The 22076-nt window shown below is 41.1% G+C and overlaps 1 non-coding gene across 1 annotated transcript; it reads left to right on the top strand.

The window, feature by feature from the left end:
* Nucleotides 1–17652: 17652 nt before the first annotated feature.
* On the top strand, nucleotides 17653–17726 carry Trnaa-cgc (transfer RNA alanine (anticodon CGC)). Its single transcript has one exon. It is a non-coding gene; the product is annotated as a tRNA-Ala (tRNA).
* Nucleotides 17727–22076: the final 4350 nt, after the last annotated feature.

The following is a 22076-nucleotide window of genomic DNA, read 5'->3' as shown; positions in this document are numbered from 1 at the left end:
TATTATTAACAGTATTAATAAACAACAAATGTGAATACAACAAAAGACTAATACAGAAAGAGAATCAAACGTCTAATGACACAGTAACGAAGCTGAAAACAGTTCCCAAGAGGTTCTTCTGAAATTATTTCACCAGAAAACACAAAAAAACTCCGGTTGAAGACTACTAAAGTTCCTAAATAAACCACTATACACAAACAATTAATTAATACTTAGCTTTCGATGCGCCGATACAGCTGCAACTGGTCAGCGCGGAATGTAAACACAGGTAAGAGGCTACGTTGCTCGATACGAAACACTCACAAATATCAGGTCACAACACAAGAAAGGCAGAGGTGAATGAAGAAACCACTAATAAGTCACTTATGTTGTAAATATTATCACAAAAGCCGTTAAAATGTGTATCTGAAACCTAAAAATACACTCCTGGAAATGGAAAAAAGAACACATTGACACCGGTATGTCAGACCCACCATACTTGCTCCGGACACTGCGAGAGGGCTGTACAAGCAATGATCACACGCACGGCACAGCGGACACACCAGGAACCGCGGTGTTGGCCGTCGAATGGCGCTAGCTGCGCAGCATTTGTGCACCGCCGCCGTCAGTGTCAGCCAGTTTGCCGTGGCATACGGAGCTCCATCGCAGTCTTTAACACTGGTAGCATGCCGCGACAGCGTGGACGTGAACCGTATGTGCAGTTGACGGACTTTGAGCGAGGGCGTATAGTGGGCATGCGGGAGGCCGGGTGGACGTACCGCCGAATTGCTCAACACGTGGGGCGTGAGGTCTCCACAGTACATCGATGTTGTCGCCAGTGGTCGGCGGAAGGTGCACGTGCCCGTCGACCTGGGACCGGACCGCAGCGACGCACGGATGCACGCCAAGACCGTAGGATCCTACGCAGTGCCGTAGGGGACCGCACCGCCACTTCCCAGCAAATTAGGGACACTGTTGCTCCTGGGGTATCGGCGAGGACCATTCGCAACCGTCTCCATGAAGCTGGGCTACGGTCCCGCACACCGTTAGGCCGTCTTCCGCTCACGCCCCAACATCGTGCAGCCCGCCTCCAGTGGTGTCGCGACAGGCGTGAATGGAGGGACGAATGGAGACGTGTCGTCTTCAGCGATGAGAGTCGCTTCTGCCTTGGTGCCAATGATGGTCGTATGCGTGTTTGGCGCCGTGCAGGTGAGCGCCACAATCAGGACTGCATACGACCGAGGCACACAGGGCCAACACCCGGCATCATGGTGTGGGGAGCGATCTCCTACACTGGCCGTACACCACTGGTGATCGTCGAGGGGACACTGAATAGTGCACGGTACATCCAAACCGTCATCGAACCCATCGTTCTACCATTCCTAGACCGGCAAGGGAACTTGCTGTTCCAACAGGACAATGCACGTCCGCATGTATCCCGTGCCACCCAACGTGCTCTAGAAGGTGTAAGTCAACTACCCTGGCCAGCAAGATCTCCGGATCTGTCCCCCATTGAGCATGTTTGGGACTGGATGAAGCGTCGTCTCACGCGGTCTGCACGTCCAGCACGAACGCTGGTCCAACTGAGGCGCCAGGTGGAAATGGCATGGCAAGCCGTTCCACATGACTACATCCAGCATCTCTACGATCGTCTCCATGGGAGAATAGCAGCCTGCATTGCTGCGAAAGGTGGATATACACTGTACTAGTGCCGACATTGTGCATGCTCTGTTGCCTGTGTCTATGTGCCTGTGGTTCTGTCAGTGTGATCATGTGATGTATCTGACCCCAGGAATGTGTCAATAAAGTTTCCCCTTCCTGGGACAATGAATTCACGGTGTTCTTATTTCAATTTCCAGGAGTGTATATAAAAACTTGGAGAGCGATCTCACACGCAGTCACTCGCTTGTGACGTCACACCAAAGACCTCAACTATCGTCAACTTCCTCTAGAGTTTTTTCACCAATGCTGGGAACTCCTGTTTTAGGTACTGTTGCACACCTCATACCTACTGATGACTCTTTCCAGTCAGTCAAGATTGTTTTCCAGTGCCCCCTGAGCGGTCGTTAGAGTGCCGGATGCAGTGGCTGAAACGAGTGTGTAGCATTTGGTGGGAAAGCTATGTCACGGATATTCCTGGCACTGTCGAACAGCTTCATTGTCCAGGTGGGAGCTCAGACTGTTGCCAGTTGATACCTTTGTCCCTTCTTGTCTTGTCAGGATAGGAAGCAACAGCTTCATAATTTTTAAAAATATGCTATAGTTAATCCACCCTGATGAAGTACAGTTGTACGCAGCACACAAAAGCCCATCTTCAGTCCATGTGCTCCACAAATGCTTAGATTTGTAGTTAATGTGAACAGGAGCAAACTGACCATCAGCGTTTCCGCAGAACATAATGGAAGTACAGGCCTTGGTGGCATTCTTTATTTTCTCGGGATCTTTTATGCCCCTCTTTGTAACGATTTTCGTGGATCCAGCACCAACCACAAGATAAATCTCGTCGTAGTTCCAGATACTGGAACTTGGAATGCCTCCAAGTTCACGATAGAGATGATCAAAATATCTGTTTACAACATTTTCATTGACAGTTGCCCTAGCAATCGATATGTTCTGAAGAAATTTCTGAGTCAGGATACTATGGCGAGTCATAAATGCGTTTAGTCATTCGGTTCCAGGAAGATTATTTCTAAAAATTTCGACTTTTCTTCCCCGCCAGTAATATATGGCTCCACTGTACATCTCAGATCGAATCCGGTGACAGGAAAGCCAGAACTGGAAATTAATTTTCTCTTCTGTTTTAGATGATATGGTAGAATGACCTGGAGTCAAGCGATTTTTGTTTTTTAGGGTTCCGTGCCTCAATCGGTAAAAGCGGAACCCTTATAGGATTTCTTAGTTATCTGTCTGTATGTGTGCCTATTTGACTGTTAGAAACTCTTTTTCCGAGAAACATGTACACGTATCAGGTTTAAATTTGTGTCGCATACTGAGATCAGTGGTCTCTTGGCGGTGAAAAAATTGAAGCTTCTAAGTCAATGCAGACAAAGGATAAGACCAACTATTTCACGTTGTATGATACAAACTCGTCCATCAAAACCTGTAGCGTGCTTCCCGTTGACCTACAATGGTGAAATTTGGCAACGAGTAAGATTTCACAGTACAAGTAAAGGGAAAACATCGGAAAACTGTTAAATTGTATTTCCATCTTACGAAAAAAGTATTTCTTTTGTCATTTGTTGCCCGACGGCAAACCTGAAATTAAAACAGTCAGTAATTGTGTATTCAGGCTAACTTCTTTGCAGTGGTGAAAAACAAACATCAGCCAAAAATGACTTTATTGCTCGTATGACGCTATCGTAATTTATCCATCATCAGATATCCAGGAGCGATTACTGCACATAGATATGGCGTTTAAAGTTGTATGTAAGTGTTTGTTTCGCACATTTCAAGTTGTATGTGAGTGTTTGTTTCGCGCACAACTTGATACGCCATATCTAAATGCTGTAATCGCGCCTGGATATCTGATTATGGATAAATTCCGAAACTCGTCGTATGAGCAATGAAGTCATTCCTTGACTGATGTTTGACTTTTACCATTGCAAACCAGTCAGCCTGAATGGAAATCTATTGTAATAGTGGTCGCCTGCCTCCTGAACGACTTTATGTCACATTTGTTTTATTGAAAATAAAACTTCTTGCAAAGCTTGGAATCCCTGGGACCGATATCTTGCCAGTATCAATGTCGATAACAGGCAAACATGGTAGAGATACGCGATTCTCGGAACGGATGAACTGTTTGTACAAATATTTAAGTTTATACGGAACCCTCAGACGATCGTTTCATTTCATTTCAGTGCGCGAGTTTTACTCGCACCTGCCCCATTTTCATTTTCATCCTCTGTGTATGCCATACCTGAAAAAATTGAATATCGACGTTACAACACAATCCAACAATTAAACCAATAACTGCGACAGGAAAGGTACTAATATGTACAAACTTACTGCTCAGCTGCATTCCGAATGGATAACTTAGATAATTTTATCTGATATAATGTTACAAGCAAAGTTTCTGTTGTATAATTGCAATATTGCTGTGAGCAGACTTTTCTTCTTGACTTTGAAGCCTATTTTTGATCTAAATATATGAAGAAAGCCAGAAATATAGCTAAATCCAAAAATATCTGTAATAATCCAGGACAACTTTGTGACAGCGCCATTGTGTTACTATATTGTATTCAGTACCTTCACATTTTCAGTATATCCATAAGATTCGTTAATGCACCACAGCTACGAGTTTTAACATAGACGTTTTCAACATATAAAACTTTGAACTCACTCACCTCCACTAAACTAGTCTGCTTACTTCTCTGTCATGAAAGTGAAATTTCGGCATAACGCGTCAGTGTCCGTAGCGGCGCTGAACGATGGCTTTGTGATACCATTGTAAAAAGTGGGTAGTTTCCAATTTCTCTAGGAGATGGCAGCGCTCATCACGCACGTAGATCACACAGCCTTGAAGTTTGAAGCATCATGGAATGCCCACGAGATTTAAATAACATCGTGCACGGTATAGGTGTCACTAAGTTTCAGCAACTTCCACAAAGTTGCTATAGTTTATATGACAAGAGAACAACTTAACCAACTGAAGAGACAGGCACAGAACGCTGGCCTCCAAACCTCCGTTGGGAAGACGCACATTATGAAAGACTTAAAATCACCACCAATAGAACTGGAGGCCGGACAAAGAAAAAGTAAGCAGGCAGAAAATTTTAATGACAATGGTAAGTGGATAGAGCCTAATCTGTCTGAGAAAGAAGCCTTCTTATCACACATTTACAAAGTATAACTGACTGAAGGAGTCTACCAAAAATGATAGACACTTTGGACGTCAACATCAAACACTACCTGCCATGTTATTACATACTGGAGACCCTATATGCTGCAGAGTCTGTTACAATGAATAAGAATCGTCTAATGGAGAAACTTGAAACCAATGAAAGGAAGATTTTACGAAAAAACCTGGGCCCCATCAAAGAAGGTGTCAGAATCATAAACTATACGAACATACACAATATGTGCTAAGATACATAACACGCTTTCGAAAGGGGCATGTTTCATAGAATTGTAGTCCAATAAGATCAGCGAGAACTGAAATTTCTCCTAAAGATATGCAGGAGCGTAAGCCACTCCAGGAAAAATTACGAACGCACATAACGTTTGCAATGCAAGAAAAGCCTTATCTGAAGTTAGGGAAGGCGTAGATCCAGGAGAGAAAACGAATGCAGGAGCAATGGCCAGCAGTTACATCTCGGAAAAAGAGGCAATGAGTTGACGTCGTCTCTAGTTGGCCGAGACAAAGAAGAAGAATATTAGCAACAAATATGGCAAAAGATTTGTGGGATTTGAAATCTACACTCATTGTTTCGCATTTTGAAGCATGTCATAATTTTCACTGTATAAACGTGCAGTATAATCTCTATATATACTCGTAAAATGCAACATATCGACTGACTGACTCACTCAGTTACAGACTCAAACCACTAAGAATAGAAACTTGAAATTTGGAGAGTGTGTTGATCTTATACTGTAGGCGTCGTTTAGGAAGGGGTTTTTCGAAATTCCGCCCCAAGGGGGGAAACAGGAGATGGAAATTTCTTGAAATGTTGTCGCTATTAAGGTAGTTTTGAAGCTAGACCTACGAAAATTGGGATTTGGTTTCTCGATCAAAAATAAAGAAATATGTGTTTCATCATTTTTTGAAATTAAACGCCTGTGGGAGAAAAATTGCCTCGTGATGACTGAGTGTTGTGTGTCTTTCATCATCATTTCATCATCGACTCGCAAGTCGCCGAAGTGGCGTCAACTAAAAAGGACTTGCAATACGGCGGCCGAACTTCCCCGCATGGGGACTCCCGGCCAACAATGCCATACGATCATCATCAGTAGGTGAAAATTTTTTCGGAATTTAATTGTAATTAAAGAAATAATAAAGCATTTTTAAAGCTACATCTGTGAAAATTGGTACTCGACTTCTCGATTAGAAATAAAAAATGTATGTTTCATTGCTTTTGGAAATTCAAACCCTACGGAGATGACTTTGAAATATTTCATTAAGAAAGCATATGTGAAGAGAAATCTATGAAAATTTGTATTTGGCTTCTCTGTCAGAAATAAAAAAAATATACATTTTCTAGTTTTTGAATACTCAACCCCTGAGGGGATGAAACATGGATTGAAATGTTTTATGAAAAAATTTCATTGTAAAAGCATTTTTAAGGTATATCTACGACAATTGGTATTTGGATTCTCGGTTAGAACTGAAAAAAAATACGTTTTTAACTGTTTTTGGAAATTCAGCCCCTAAGGGGGTGGAATAAGTCCAGATTATTTCACTGACTCGCCATCGCCCAGCCCAAACCGCTAAGGACTGAAACTTGGAATTTGGAGAGATGAGAGGTACAGAGGCGAGCGAGTGGGTGCCGGGACTTACCCCGGTTCACTGCTAGTAGCGCCAAGTAACCATAACGCGTATGTGCGTAGCATACGAGCATTGCAGCATAATTAAGAATGAAATTAAAAGTTAAACTTACTGTTTCAAACTTTGTCAACATATGCTTTAGTGTAATAATGTTTAAACTGGTAAGAATCCGATTGATTAGGTCAATATTTTACCTAAATACATCGTTTTAAGAAAAAATAAGTGTAGCTAAATAATAAAGCTAGGAAGCCAGAAATTGGTCATAATGCGCAGATGTATGTCAAAATTAAGTGGTACAAGTATCAACACGATTAAAGCAACAATTTGGTCAGCATCCACGTTGTTAAGAAAAATTGAAAGTGCTAAATATTGGACTTAGAAATGTGAAAATTTAAATGACACTTCGGTTCAACATAATAATAATAACTACGTGACCAGATTAAGCTACCTCTAATAGTTTTCGAGTAATTTACTGAAAACTAAATTTGGAACAAAAACGTCCTTATTTGAGGTAGATGAAGTTCAAAATTTGGTTCAAATGCCTATGAGCACTATGGGACTTAACATCTGAGGTCATCAGTCCCCTAGACTTAGAACTACTGAAACCTAAGGACGTCACAAACGTCTATTCCCGATGCAGGATTCGAACCTGCGACCGTAGCAGCAGCGCGGTTCCGGACTGAAGCGCCTAGAACTGCTCGGTCACATCGGCCGGCAGTAGATTATGTTATATTAATGCTAGAAAGTTTTGGTTATAGCACGCGATGAAACCTATTAAACAACACACCTATAACAAGTTTTAGGACCTTGATGTTAATAACAACCAATACATTGTCTCTAAAGTTGTAGTTCAGAGGTCATGTTCTACTGTCAGTTCCGTTCTAATTAATTCTAGAAGGCAAAGTTTTAATTCAGGCGAGCTACAACTTTTTCTGTAATTTTAACCAACTTACCTACATGCATGCAAAAATTACAAAGATTCTAAATTGATTCATAACATTGTTATTAAGTATTGTGTGTCCGAGAAAGCGGCCATTTAGAGACTGCTACCATGGGCATAGAGCGGATGACAGCAGTTGTTACCTTGGTCGTCCGCTGTGCTACTTATATAAATACAGCCCGAGAGGCAAGAGTAGGCTTCACTTCACACCCACCCATCGTAAGATCCACGTCAGTCAAACGCCGGAGTGCGCGCTGCCTCGGATGACGTCAGAGACAGGCTGTTATAAAACGCTCATTTTCAGTAATAACAGATAGTGAACTCGCGAGGACTGTACAGCGTCCTGGATCGCTTAGATTTCGCAAAAGTAACTGTTAGTGTGCCGCCGGTAGTGTTAACAAATCCGCGTGGCAAGCAGTGACAGGTATTTTCCACTTTTGTGGCGAGCATTTATTTTGATTATCAGTAGTCAGGGTGAAAGACAATTTAGTAGGAACTTATTGTAGAGGTCGCCTCTGTACTGCTCATAATGCTGTTTAGGATAGAGTGGTTTAGCATCAGTATGAACATAATGAATACTACAATGTTGTGCGTGTGAAACTTCACCAAATATATGTATCAATTAGAACTCAAAATCTTCATTTGTAATCATAGCCCTGATTCCGCTGTGCAAAATATAGAGAATAGAAACATTTCTTTCAGTGGGCTGGACAAGAATGTGGACTTGCAGAGTGGGCACTATGGTCAGTATGTTCTCCATCACTTTCTGGCTGACCACAGAAATAGTTGCCAGGCTCTCGTAAAAGACGGCGAACAATATCTACAACAATTCCAATTTCCTCCTATGGCATATAATTATCATTATTATTATTAATCAACCCGCCGCCCCACATGTGGTTCGTATCGTTCGGGAAAAGTGAATAGTGAAAGTGATCGGAAACAAACAACGGACTCGGTAGGTACTAACAGGATACCGTAGTGAAATAGGCAGAAACCAGTGCGAGAACAGTGCTAAGATTTACTTGCGAGTGTGGCGAATAAATAGTGAATGTTAGCCACAGTAACCTTGATCGTGACGGAAGGAGGGAAGAAGACGATGCTAGATCGCGGCTGCCACCTGCGCTGAGGTTAGAAGAAGACGGTGAGTCATCCCGGAGCTGCGTGGACCTGCGAGACACCTGCAAGCTGCTGCCAACGCTCATCGGTGCCTAGCCCCCCTCCTAGAGCTACTGCAGTAGGCGATACCCGTCGCCATTCTCATCGCCACAGCTGCTGCTGCTGCCTGCATTACGTCGCGCGCGTCGCATCACGTTTGTTGGTACACCACGCCGGCCCCATTTGTCGAGGTCAAGAAATTAAGTTAAGAATATTTAAAGTATTTGTTAGTTGCTGTTAACAGGCTACTAAAAATGGAGAACTATGTGAAGGCTAAGACGGAACCAGTCTCTGACAATGAATCCGCAGAATTAGAAACTGAATTTAATGAGGATGGTTCCGTCGAACCAATAAATCGAAAATCGGAGTATGATTTGTCAAAAGTGGAATCCGATTTGAATTTCAATGATACTGCAAAGTTAGAACCATTTTCTGGTGACAAAGTAATTGAAATAGAGGTCAAAAAGAAGAAGATAGAATTAATAACGTTATTAGACGATAAAATTGAGCTCAATATGTCTGAAATTCAGCCAGGTCAGGAAATGCGAGAAACTCCTTCTAAATCAGTGGAAATGCCAAGTGGCAATGTAGAGGCTCCAAATTGGATGCAATTACTGCTTGCTAAACTTGAATAGCATCATAAAGAACTGAGGGATAGTAATAAAGAACTAAACAGTAAGATTGAATCCAGTAGTAAAGAGTTAAAGGATAGTAATAAAAAACTGAAAAGTGAGATTGAGTCTAGTAATAAAGCACTAAGAAATGAAACGACCTCAAAATAGAATAGTTTAAATTATAAAATTGATGCTAATCATTATGATTTGCACATCAAAGTAGGATAACAGTTAAATAAACTGCATAGTACTTTAAAAAGCGAAATTGACAAAGTTCGCAAAGATTTCAAAGACGCAGATGAACTTCTTGGAAGGGAGGTTGTCAGAAAGAATAGGCAACGAAAGCAAACTTTGCTGTAATCGATTTGAAGAAGTAACTAGTACAATAAATGCTTGTCGAAAAGATATAAAGAAAGTAAAATCTAATTGTGAGAAATTATGTGAGGATGTGAACAAAAGATGTTCTGACAGAGTGGAAGCAGTAGAAATACAAGCAGAAGAACTAAGTGCTAGTATTACTAACATAGAAAATAGAGTAACCTCTGGTAGTGCTAGTAATAGTATTGTATATCATACGGCTTCAGTTGACGCCGCTTTCATCGGATGTCGTCAGTTTTTACGTTTTCATCCAGACAAACAAATTCACCCATTAGAGTTCTGGAATGATTTTGAGGTTGTTTTGCCTGATGCGTGGTCTGAGCGAGAGAAAATTTCTTTTATAAGAAGTCATTTGTCAGGAGATGCTTTGCGTTGGCCTGTTGACTTAATACTAAGATGCAAAAATCTTTCTGAATTTAAATCTGCATTTCTTAACGAGTACTGGTTTCACAAGAAACAAAACGATGTCTTGAGAGAGTTTTGGAGTGGTAAAATTTTACTCCAGGACGGGAGTCAGTAAAAGAGTTCTCTAGAAACTGGGTTTCACGGCTATCACATCTGACAGAAAAGATGAAACCGGAAATGATTATCATGGGACTAGAAGGTAAGCTGCCTTGGTACTGGCAGAAAAGAATCATTTCCTCACCTAGAGATAATGTGGATAAGTTCACTGAATATTTAGAGCGAGTAGAAAGAGTAGCTGCTGCTGAGGAGTAGATGCAAAACAATGATAGGTCTTTCAACAATCACGTAAACAACAGAAATAATGACAGTGGGAACGTGAATGTTAGAAGGATCGCAATACAAGGTCTAATTATCATACTCAGGTGCGTGGTAGAGGAAGAGGCGGTACACAGTCACCACGCTTTCGCAACAGTTATTATGACGAAGGCAGAAATGTAAATACTGCACCATTGAGACAATATGGAGAGCAAAATGCTACTCTATCTGATACTGTATCAAATGAACATAACAGGTCGCGTGTGGAAAACTAAATCCCGTCTATGGGGAAACTGGTGCTCACAAGAAGGTGACAGTAGCACAGCCAGTAACAAAATCACAGACCACAGTCAGCCAACATAAGCAAACAGAAAACAGGGGTGATGAAATAGGAACATATAGTACCAGTGATGTGTTAAACCACTCTCATAATATAGTTGCAGCATTTTGGATACTTCGGAAAAATAGGTCAAAGGAGAGCAAGAAAACGCTATAGATAATAGGGGGGAAGAAATTAACGGGTTTGAGTCTAATATGGACGAAGATGAGATAAAAGCTTACGTCTTCCACAATGATGGCAATCTGAAGGGTAAAGTTGCGGCAGAGGAAATAGTTTTGCAAAGTTTTAAAGTGGAGGAATTGATGAATGAAGGGGGTAGCAATAATAATAACTCAAGGAACCTGATAGCTGTATTGACTTGACGCAAACTGTAAAAACTGACGACAGTAATATAGGTAGTAATGTTGCGAAGGGTTTCATGTGCTCAGAGGTAGAGAATAGTTTAGCTGATGTGCAGCAAACGGAAGCAGAGGGAGTCGTCAAGTGATATGATTTAAAACTGGTGGACAGGTTGGAAAAGGCAGCTAAAAATGTAGAGTTTGATGAACCCCAGAATCTAAGTGTTAATGTACTTGCAAATGAACAAAACTACATTAGATGGAAACAAATTGAGAAAGCTTTATTAGAAGATGTTTATGAGAAACCTGTTCAGAGTAAAATAACTCACCTACTATAAAAAATAACATCTCAGGAGTAAAAGTACGTTATCTTCTTGACAGTGGCAGTGAAGCAAGTGCTTTGTACCAAGCGTTATTGATTCTATTCCTAATAAGAGTGAATTAACTGTCATGAAGGTAAGTGGTTTGAAAATAATAATACTGGAAAAGTTTCTAGACCAGTACTGCACGAAGCTTTGATAGCCACTGGAATAGGTGACGTGATAATAGATCATCTTTGTTTAATCGTGCTCCGTTTAAGTGTTGATATATTAACAAGTACAGATTTATTAACGAAGTATCAGGGGAGGATTGATTTTGACCAGAACAACTTAGTTTTATCCTTTCCTGACTCTCAGGTAGTAAAAGAGCCTTTTATAGGAAGTTATATAGGAGGTAATAATGAAACCCGGGAACTGTCTATTAGGTTGACTAGGAATAAAGGATACTTATTGAAGATTCTGAATTCAGTAATAATGTGCACGATGCTAATGCAGAAGAGAGCTATATCCTAGAACAAATAGAGGCAATGGTACATACAAGAAATAAATTTCTGATAAACAAAGAGCAGAATTAAGGAAAGTATTAACCAAGCATAGCAACGTATTCTCGAATACACCTTGGTGAAGTTAAAGGGTATGAATGCCGCTTCAATATAAAGCCTGGGGAGGAATTTTTCAAGAATCCTTATCAAATACATGTTTCAAGAAAACAAGCGGTTAAGAAAGAAATTCAACGTATGTTGGCATGGGATGTCATTGAGCAAGCAGTTAGTGAATATAATAATCCTATCGTTGTTGTGCATAAGTGTGATGGAAGTTAGTACTGGATGCGCGCTGGTTAAATGAAACTGTAATAAGAGAGAGTGACCGTCCCCAGAATATGGACGAGCTACTTCAAAAACCCTGAGGAGTTAGGTACCTTACATCTATGGACATAACTTGTGGCTACTGGAATTTGCCCCTGGCGAATGAATCACGTAAATATACAGCCTTTTTGTATGAAGGAGTGTGCTACCAAAAAATGTTCAAATGTATGTGAAATCTTATGGGACTTAACTGCTAAGGTCATCAGTCCCTAAGCTTACACATTACTTAACTTAAATTATCCTAAGAACAAACACACGCACCTATGCCCGAGGGAGGACTCGAACCTCCGCCGGGAACAGCCGCACAGTCCATGACTGCAGCGCCTTAGACTGCTCGGCTAGTGTTCTACCAGTATAAAGTAGTCCCATTTGGATTAAATAGTTCTGTGTGTGCCTTTGTAAGAGTAATGGCTCATGTACTGGGGCAGGAATGATTAGATCAGGTAACTATTTATGTAGTTGGTATACTGTTGGTAACTCCCACTTGGGAAGAATATATCAGTCTACTGGACATGGTGCTAGAAGCTATAGAAAAAGAAGGTTTGAAATTGAAGTTAGAGAAGTCTGAATGTGTAAGGGACAAAATAAAATTCTTGGGCCTTGAAATTAGCAGGAATGGTATATTACCCGATCCCTCCAAATTCCCAGTGATTGAAAAATTTGAAGTGCCGTGAAATAAAAAGCAACTCAGGTCAGTTTATTCGGATTCTACCGATGTTTTGTTACAGATTACTTGTTTACTGCACCTTGTTTACTCAGCTTGTTGATGAAGAATACCCCATGGATTCGGCCTCAAGAGTGCCAGTCTGCTTTTGAAGAATTAAAAAACTATTTGATAAATAGTCCACTTTTACACCTCACAGATTTTTCAAAACTTTTTGTCATTTCACTTGACGCAAGTGCTTATGGGATTGCAGTAGAGGTGTGTCATTTGGAAACGGAAGGCGACCAATAGGTTTATAAAACTATTGCTTTTGCTAGTCGTTCACTGCGACTTGCCGAGCGAAATTATGGAACTTCTGAATTAGATGCACTGGCCATCGTGTTTGGTATGCAGAAGTTTGAGCATTATTTGTTAGGGCACAAGGTGATAATCTATAGTGATCACAAGGCTCTTACGTTTTTAAAAATGTGCAAATTGAGACATCCAAGACTAACCAGGTGGACTATGTACCTTCAGCAGTTCGACATTCAAGCCGGCCGCGGTGGCCGTGCGGTTCTAGGCGCTTCAGTCCGGAACCGCGGGACTGCTACGGTCGCAGGTTCGAATCCTGCCTCGGGCATGGATGTGTGTGATGTCCTTAGGTTAGTTAGGTTTAAGTAGTTCTAAGTTCTAGGGGACTGATGACCTAAGATGTTAAGTCCCATAGTGCTCAGAGCCATTTGAACCATTTTTTTCGACATTCAAATTAGTTACATACAGGGAAAGAACAATCTGGTAGCAGGTGGGCTATCAAGAAGTGCCGAGTTATGCAAGGAACCAGAAATTCCCTTAGCAGATAGGAATGAAGTAAGCATGTTGGCTATACACGAGCTCAGGGAGGAGGTGCCTTGAAGAAAATATTTAAAAACTTAAGAGGGGAGCATAATGATGATGAGCAGTTGAGGTTAGTCAAAAGCCGTTTAGGAGTCCCTAATTATCCAAAAGTTGCACAATATTACTGTTTACATAAGGGAGTTTTATTGTGAAGAAGAAAGTTAGATTCAGCAGAATGGAAAATATGTTTTATTTCACAACTGTGAATCTGCTGATAGATTACATGCATCTACGATATGGCCATTATTGGGCCAAGAAAGGCACTGCCAAATTAAGTGAGAAAGTTATTTCTCATTTGTCATGAGGGACGTGCGGTAAATAGTGTATTGCAGGGAGATATGCACCATATGGAACCAAGTGAACCCATAGAATTACGTGCAGCCGATCTTTTTGGGCCTCTCCTGACGTCGAGAGGAGGATGTATTCATGTTTTTGTGGTGATCGACGGTTTTGGCAAATACGTCAAACTATATCCAATAAAGAGGGCTAATGCCAAAACGCTTGTAGACAAGCTAGAAAAGGACTATTTTGTAAAGATTGGCAAGCCAAAGAATCTCCTATCAGATAATGGTCCTCAATTAGTATCTGAAAAATTTGAGGCGTGTCTTGAAAAGGCCGGAATTCGCCATATAAGAATCGAGGAGTATTTTCAGCAGGGGAATATGAGCCAGAGAGTTACTCGTGAATTAAACAGACAGTGTAGAACTTACTGTGCTAGGAAGCATTCGACTTGGGCCGATCAAATTAAAAATTTTGAAGAAATCGTCAATAATCGTAAACACGATGCCACAGGCTTTGCTCCGTGTTAACTAACGTTAATCAGGAGCCCCATAACTTCATTTCAAGCACGGTTGATTTTCCAGTCCTAACTCAGAGCACTTTAGACGAAAAGAAGGCACAAGCTAGGGCAAATATACATAAAAGAACCTTGGATAGAAAAAGAAGGCATGACGCAAAAGCTTCCACCACTAGTTTTAGCATTGGTGAACTAGCATTGGTCAAAACTAAGGAAAAATCTAAAACAAAAAAAAATTCAGCGGAAACAAAGAAGTTTATGCATGTCTATCTTCCCCCTCATAGAGGCCTTCGATGTGCTCTCCTCCTATCCGCTCTCTTCTCTGTATTTAGTAATGGAATTCCTGTTGCACTCGTAATGGTACCACCACTTTCCTATATGCTGAGTCAGTATTTCCTTCAATAATTTGTTTTTCAATCTCTTCACAGTTTCCATGCAGCTATTTCTATTTCGTCTTAGCTTCCCTGCACTTCCGATTTATTTTATTCCTCAGTGACTTTTATTTCTGTATTCCCGGTTTTCCCTGAACATTTTTGTACTTGGTTCTTTCATTGATCAGCTGAAGTATTTTTTCTGACTTTCTGAAAAACATCATCCACACAGTTCCGAAGACTGCAAGAGCTGACAAGTGCGAGAATTATCGCACAATCAGCTAACAGCTCATACATCCAAGTTGTTGACAAGAATAATATACTGAAGAATGGAAAAGAAAATTGGGGATATGTTGGATGACGATCAGGTTGGCTTTAGGAAAGGTAAAGGCACCAGAGAGGCAGTTCTGTTGTTGTGGTTGATAATGAAAGGAAGACTAAGGAAAAATCTAGATACCTTCATAGCACTTGTTGACCAGGAAAAAGCTTTCGACAGTGTAAAATGGTATAAGATGTTCTAAATTCTGAGAATAACAAAAGTAAGCTATAGGTAGAGACGTATAATATACAACATGTACAAGAGCCAAGAGTGGATAATAACAATGGACGACCAAAAACGAAGTGTCGGATTGAAAACGCTGTAAGACAGGGGTGTAGTCTTTCACCCATACTATTCAATCTGTACATCGAAGAAGTAATGATGGAAACAAAAGAAAGGTTCAGGAGTGGCATTAAAATTCAAGGGGAAAGGATATCAGTGATACGATTCGCTGATAACATTGCTATCCTCAGTGATTGAAAGATCTGCTGGATGGAATGAACATCTAACGAGTACAGAATATGGACTGAGAGTAAATCGGAGAGAGACGAATGTAATGAGAAGTAGCAGACATGAGAAGAGCGAGAAGCTTAAGGATCTACGAAGTAGATGAAGTTCAGGAATTCTTCTATTAGGCAGCAAAATAACCAATGACGGACGGAATAAGGAGTACACCAGACTAGCACTGGCGAAGAGGGCATTCCTGACCAGGGGAAGTTTACTAGTTTCTTACATAGGCCTTAGTTTGAAGAAGAAATTTCTGAGAATGTACGTCTGGAGCACAGCATTGTATGGTAGTGAAACATGGATTGTGGGAAAACCGGAACAGAAGAGAATCGAAGCATTTGAAATGTGGCGTTACAGATGAATGTTGAAAATTAGGTGGACTGATAAGGTAAGAGATGAGGAGGTTCTGCACTGAATCGGAGAGGAAAGGAATGTGTGGAACACATTGACAAGGAGAAGGGAGAAGTTGGTAGGACATCTGATAAGATATCAGGGAACGATTTCCCTGGTACTAGAGGGAGCTGGAGAGGGTAAAAACTATAGAGGAAGACAGAGATTGGAATACATCCAGTGAATAATTGAGGACGTAGGCTGGCATTGATACTCTGAGATGAAGTGGTTGGCACAGGTGAGGAATTCGTTGTGGGCTGCATCAAACCAATGAGAAGACTGATGACTAAAAAGAATCTTAACTATTTGAATATGTCATGTTTTGAATAACTGTTACTCTATGAAGTGATATAAAGTATTTTAAAGTGGGCAGAATTTTAATATTACAATTTCGCAGGTTTTATTGTGTAGCTTTGCTGTCTCCTAATTTTATCCATAACTTCATTACTTTGTCAGTGTACTGTCTTTTAAACTGATCCATAATAATGGACTAAACCTAGAGGCGAAATATATCAACGATTACTTTTATGAGATGCATTTTACTTTTATTCACCTTCCTTAGGCAGCTAAAAATTACCATTTTTAATTGTGTTTACTTTGGGATCTATTTTTGCATCCTATTTTTAAGCTTAATACAAGTACTACCCCTTCAAGTCGAACAGCCTACGTATATCTCATAAATTTCTATTTTATCTTACTGTACTTCACTGCTATTATGCCAGAGTATAAATTCCTGGCGTTCTAAGGGAATAAACCATCTTCTTGTATGCAGCAACTAGAAATACTTCCATTATTCTGAATGGTGATGCGCTACGTAAAATAAGAAATATTTTCTACGTTCTTATTTCAACATGGGATAATGTAGATATGGTTTTCATACGTTTTATGGTACACCATCTGTTCGACTTACTAAGTGCATTCAGCATTTTATTGAAACTGTGTTAATATTTTGTAGCCTGTGGAACTATCCTCAACCGTTGCCCATAATTAACACGTGGAGGATACAGCAAGATTTCACCTTTGTTTTTACTCTTTTATAAATGTACTTAATCCAGTTCTAACCTAAGTTATGTGTAAACATTTACATCATTTTGATGTATTATGTCTGACGTCCACATCCACAAATTTTTAGTGAAATAAGTATTTTGTTATGTTGATGACGCAGTTTCATTTTGGTGCTGGTTCCATCATGTAGCAACGAGATTAATATTTTCCAGACAATGCAAACACCTACATATTTCTAGGGGGCACCTGTAAACCATTAAAAGATCAGTATTGATTAAGTTCGGTCAGTATCTACTCGTCTACTACACTTTTAGCGCTTTAAACCATGAACTATTAAACGAACTTTTTTCATTCATCAAAATTTATACCATGTACACTTATCATTTATTTACCTACCGAGCGCCAGAATGGCCGAGCGGTTCTAGGCGCTACAGTCTGGAACCACTCGACCGCTACGGTCGCAGGTTCGATTCCTGCCTCGGGCATGGATGTGTGTGATGTCCTTAGGTTAGTTAGGTTTAAGTAGTTCTAAGTTCTAGGGGACTGATAACCTCAGCAGTTAAGTCCCATAGTGCTCAGAGCCATTTGAACCTACCGAGCGAGGTGGTGCAGTGGTTAGCACACTGGACTCGCATTCGGGAGGACGACGGTTCAATCCCGTCTCCGGTCATCCTGATTTAGGTTTTCCGTGATTTCCCTAAATCGCTTCAGGCAAATGCCGGGATGGATCCTTTGAAAGGGCACGGACAATTTCCTTCCCCATCCTTCCCTAACCCGAGCTTGCGCTCCGTCTCTAATGACCTCGTCGTCGACGGGAGACGATAAACACTAAATCTCCTCCTCCTCCTCCATTTATTTACTAGTCTCGCTATCTAATTTACTAAGAATATTACATCCTTCCATAGAATTTGAACATTTAATATTTTGATTTTTACTTATTTCATGAAATTTGATGAACTCAACTACTACATTATGTCCACTCCCACTTACACTAAGTGAAATTTTTTAACAGACCCCTCCCACAATTTTTAAGGTCCCTACTGGGGAAATACGCCTTTCGAGGGAGTGGCTGACACCCTATAGTAAATAATGTGAGTTCAACTCCTCTGGTAGGGGGAAGGAATGTAGGGGAAGGCGGGGCAAGATGGGGAACCTAACTTTAAACCCTTACAAAAGGGATAAAATAAACAAATTCAAGTAGGTCTGATTATCATTTGTTTACTTAACCACTGAATTACAATAGCTTGCAAAGAAACCTGCAAACTTGTTACATTTAGTTAAAAATATCACGATTTGAAACATAAACTACCAATTCCCCGTCTTGCCCCGTATGCGGGGTAAGATGGGAAACGTGCATGAATTCATCTCTAAAGCTTAAATAAGGACTGGAATAACGAAATCATGTGACTATAAGGTTTCGAAACATGGTTCTGCGAATTGCAGAATCAGGTATTACGTTTTATTTAGGCCTCTTACTTTCACATAGTACACAAGTGTGGACAGCCTCGTCATCTTCACTTTCTATCCCTGCACAAGTGTCGTGGGCCCAGCGTCCGCAGCTAATACACCGTATGCAGCATCCTTCAGAGAAGTCACAGCAGTATAAACATTCTTCACTCTCAACCTCGATGTCATTCGACCTCAGTTTATTATCCCTTGAGCATGAAGGGGTGGTTAAGAGCCGCGCGGGACTAGCCGAGCGGACTAAGGCGCTGCAGTCATGGACTATGCGGCTGATCCTGGCGGAGGTTCGAATCCTCCCTCGGGCGTGGGTGTGTGTGTGTTTGTCCTTAGCAGTTAAGTCTCATAATATTGCACACACATTTTTTGGGTGGTTAAGACGTCAGTAACGTTCGTCACTTTTTCGTTGTCATTAAGTCCTTCTGGTGGTATCCCATGTTTATTAAACGGCTTTGAGAAGAGTTTTCGTTTACATGCAGCACGTCTGGGGACTCCTTTTCTTTTAATTTCTTCAGATAGTTCACTCCTATAAGGAGGTTCTGTTAAAACAACGGGTTTTCCACGCCTGTCAGATGGTTTCCTTTTGTTTTTTTTATCCACCTTTGAAATAGCTAACACCATTTCAGGGCTGGTAATCTGGAAGTTAGACGAAACAGATGCTTGATCGTCAGTTGTTAATTGTTCAGGTGTTATACGTCTTGACAACATCTCTGGTATTTGGTCTTCCGTTTCTGTAACTTCAGATGTGTGAGCTTGATGAATGTCTGTAGTTGAACAGGGAAGGTAATCACTTTCTTGAAACACATTTCTGTTTACAGGTCAAATGCCTGTTTTCCGAAACCCGTTCACTGCTGTGGACATTGTAGCTGAATGAATGAAGGCTTTGCCGAATAAACTTGCTATCTGATGCAGCGTAACAACTTTTCCAGGATGGGTGCGGAGCCACGATCTTACTTCATCTTCGTAAAATTTACTGAGAGGTTTCATAAATGCCACGTCCAATGGTTGAAGACGGTGTGAGAAGTGTGGTGGCAAACACAGCAAGACAACCCCATTTTCGCGGGCCACATCCATCACTTCTAAATTCTTGGTGTGCGTTTTGTGGCCGTCCAATATGAGAAGTATTGGTCTTTCCTTTGACGCTCCGGTAAATGCAATAAACTTCTTAAACCAAGTCAAAAATAGTTCTTTCTTGCACTTCTGCCCAGGCACCAGGGGGCAGGCCAGTCTCAAACGCTTGTTGCATTCGTTTTCGAGGATAAATTAACATAGGTGATACGTAGCACCCCGACGCTGAAACACAGGTTTATGCAGTCACAGTCTGGCCTCTTTCTGCTGAAGTAACTGCTCCCACCTGTCTGCGTCCTTTCAAAGCACCACCTTTGTGTGACCTTTTGGAATGACTGTTAAACCAGTCTCATCGCAATTGAAAATTCTGTCACCCGTAAACTTGAATGTGTCTAATTGACTTTCTAACAAATCGAAAAACCGTTATACAGCAACTCGATTAAACCCCATTGCTCGTGCGATTGATGTGGCCTCTGGTTTTCGTATTGTTAAGGTAGGATTTCGTGCAAGAAACCCATTTAACCAATCTCTTACAGCAGATTTGGCTGCAGTATTAAATGGATGTTTGATGTTGTTTCGTTCAGCTAGCTGAAAAGCAAGTTCACGAAGTTCTTTAAGTGTTAGGCCAAAATACTGCCCTTCCATCTGTGTTAAGTAGTCTTTAAGTTCTGCCTCTTGTTCTGGGGTAAACACACTAGTGATAGGTCCTAACCTTTTCACAACTGTATAGCCAGGATTAGCACGTTTGTTTGCCACACGTCGTTCAATCGTTGTCTGTGGCACGTTGAACTGTGGAGCAGCCCTGAAAGAACCCATTTGACCTTCTATAACAGCATTTACAGCGCCTTCCATTGACTCCAATGACCAATCTTGCCTAGACGTTTGTCGCCGAAACTTGCGAACCATCTGAAAAAAACACGTGGATCGTACTATTGAGTCAGATCATTCCTGGTAATCTATATCATATAGTAAATACGATATTTCCAATAGTCAGTCGTTAAAGCATAGCAAGAATACTGACTTTGCACGTTTTGTGTATTTTTATTCACCATATAGCCTAAGGCATACTTTGTAATTAATTAGGAAACGTTGGAATAACCATTCTATTTACAATTGTATTCAACGTATAATGTTCTTGTTCAAAACACGCAGCGAGGTAAACACATCAGACGATAAGAACATAATGGTTGGACAAACAGTAGGGGCAAGACGGGGAAGCTCCCCATCTTGCGCCACCCCGTCTTGCCCCCTACCATGTTGTCAGGTTATTTTACGGCTACATGAACACTATTTAGTGAACATTGACTACTGACACAGCAGTTTACTGTTAATAAGACGTACTATTCAGTGCTATATATACAGTCTGGACAAATGTTCACGAAACACGTGTTTTAGGACCTCGAAAGTTGTAAAACATTGCAAATCAGTATAAAAATGGTACGTACCTTGCAAAGCTCACAGAAACCGCCGCGAAACTAAGGTTCAGCAATGTCAACACACTGGAACCTGTGTATTGATGATGTTGACGTAGCTATCCACAGATGGCAGCACTCTAACTGTAGCTTAAGGCCCTTCCCCGTCTTACCCCACCTCCCCGTTTTGCCCGCCTTCCCCTTCAGGGAATTGGATTTAAAAATTTATTTCAAAGGCCCCAGTGAAATCTTTACAAATTTTCTCTCAGAGCAGTTTCTACTGTGCTTATGTGACACAAGTTACCTGCCTTTGAGGGCCAAGGCAGTTCTGTCGGGTTAAACCTGCTGACAAGAGACGCCTTCAGCCCTCTGCTGAAACTGCTAGCCAATTCACGCGGTCAGTTTGAGACAATAGCGTGTGGGGAAGGCAAGTCACGGGTGTGGACTTTGGAGGGTTCTGCAGGGCAGAACATAGCTGCTTTGCTCTCTTGTGATCCGGACCTAACGTAGAACAGACGTCTTTCTCTTAGGGCGGAACCTCTGGCTCTGCGCCCCATCACCAGCCAGGCACAGAACTTAACATGAACAGCCTCCCCTCCTGTTGCCCGCTTCTTTAGTTTGTTCGTCCTTTTACACTGGCCTATGCTTGGTATCTTCCCCTCTATTGCACCAAGTTCCCTGTCATACCATTTAACGTCAGACCTGGACGTCCACCTGATAAATACTGGCAACTGGACCTCCTGTACCTTGTCGACATAACCGAGACGCAACAATTTCCCCCTCTGCCCGCACTTATACGGGAGGATACTATGACCCATCATATTTACATTATAAAAAGATAAAAAAATAATTAAAAACATTTGTTTCAATGTGTGCCTTTCAGAGATGGTTGCCAGAGTTCTGAGCTATCATCCAATACTTCGTTTATAATAACTACTTAGAAATTTGAGCAGTTATTAATTTGCAGTGGCTATTGTAAGTATATTTGTAATCCGTCTTCAGCTAACTTTTACAGCTTTTATGATATTTATAACATGAAAGTCTTAATAAGTGCGCCTTAGTGCAGGAAGCATGCTGAT

This window comes from Schistocerca nitens, chromosome 8 (assembly GCF_023898315.1).
Source record: "Schistocerca nitens isolate TAMUIC-IGC-003100 chromosome 8, iqSchNite1.1, whole genome shotgun sequence".
Lineage (NCBI taxonomy): Eukaryota > Metazoa > Arthropoda > Insecta > Orthoptera > Acrididae > Schistocerca > Schistocerca nitens.
This window is presented reverse-complemented; position numbering and strand designations above follow the sequence as displayed.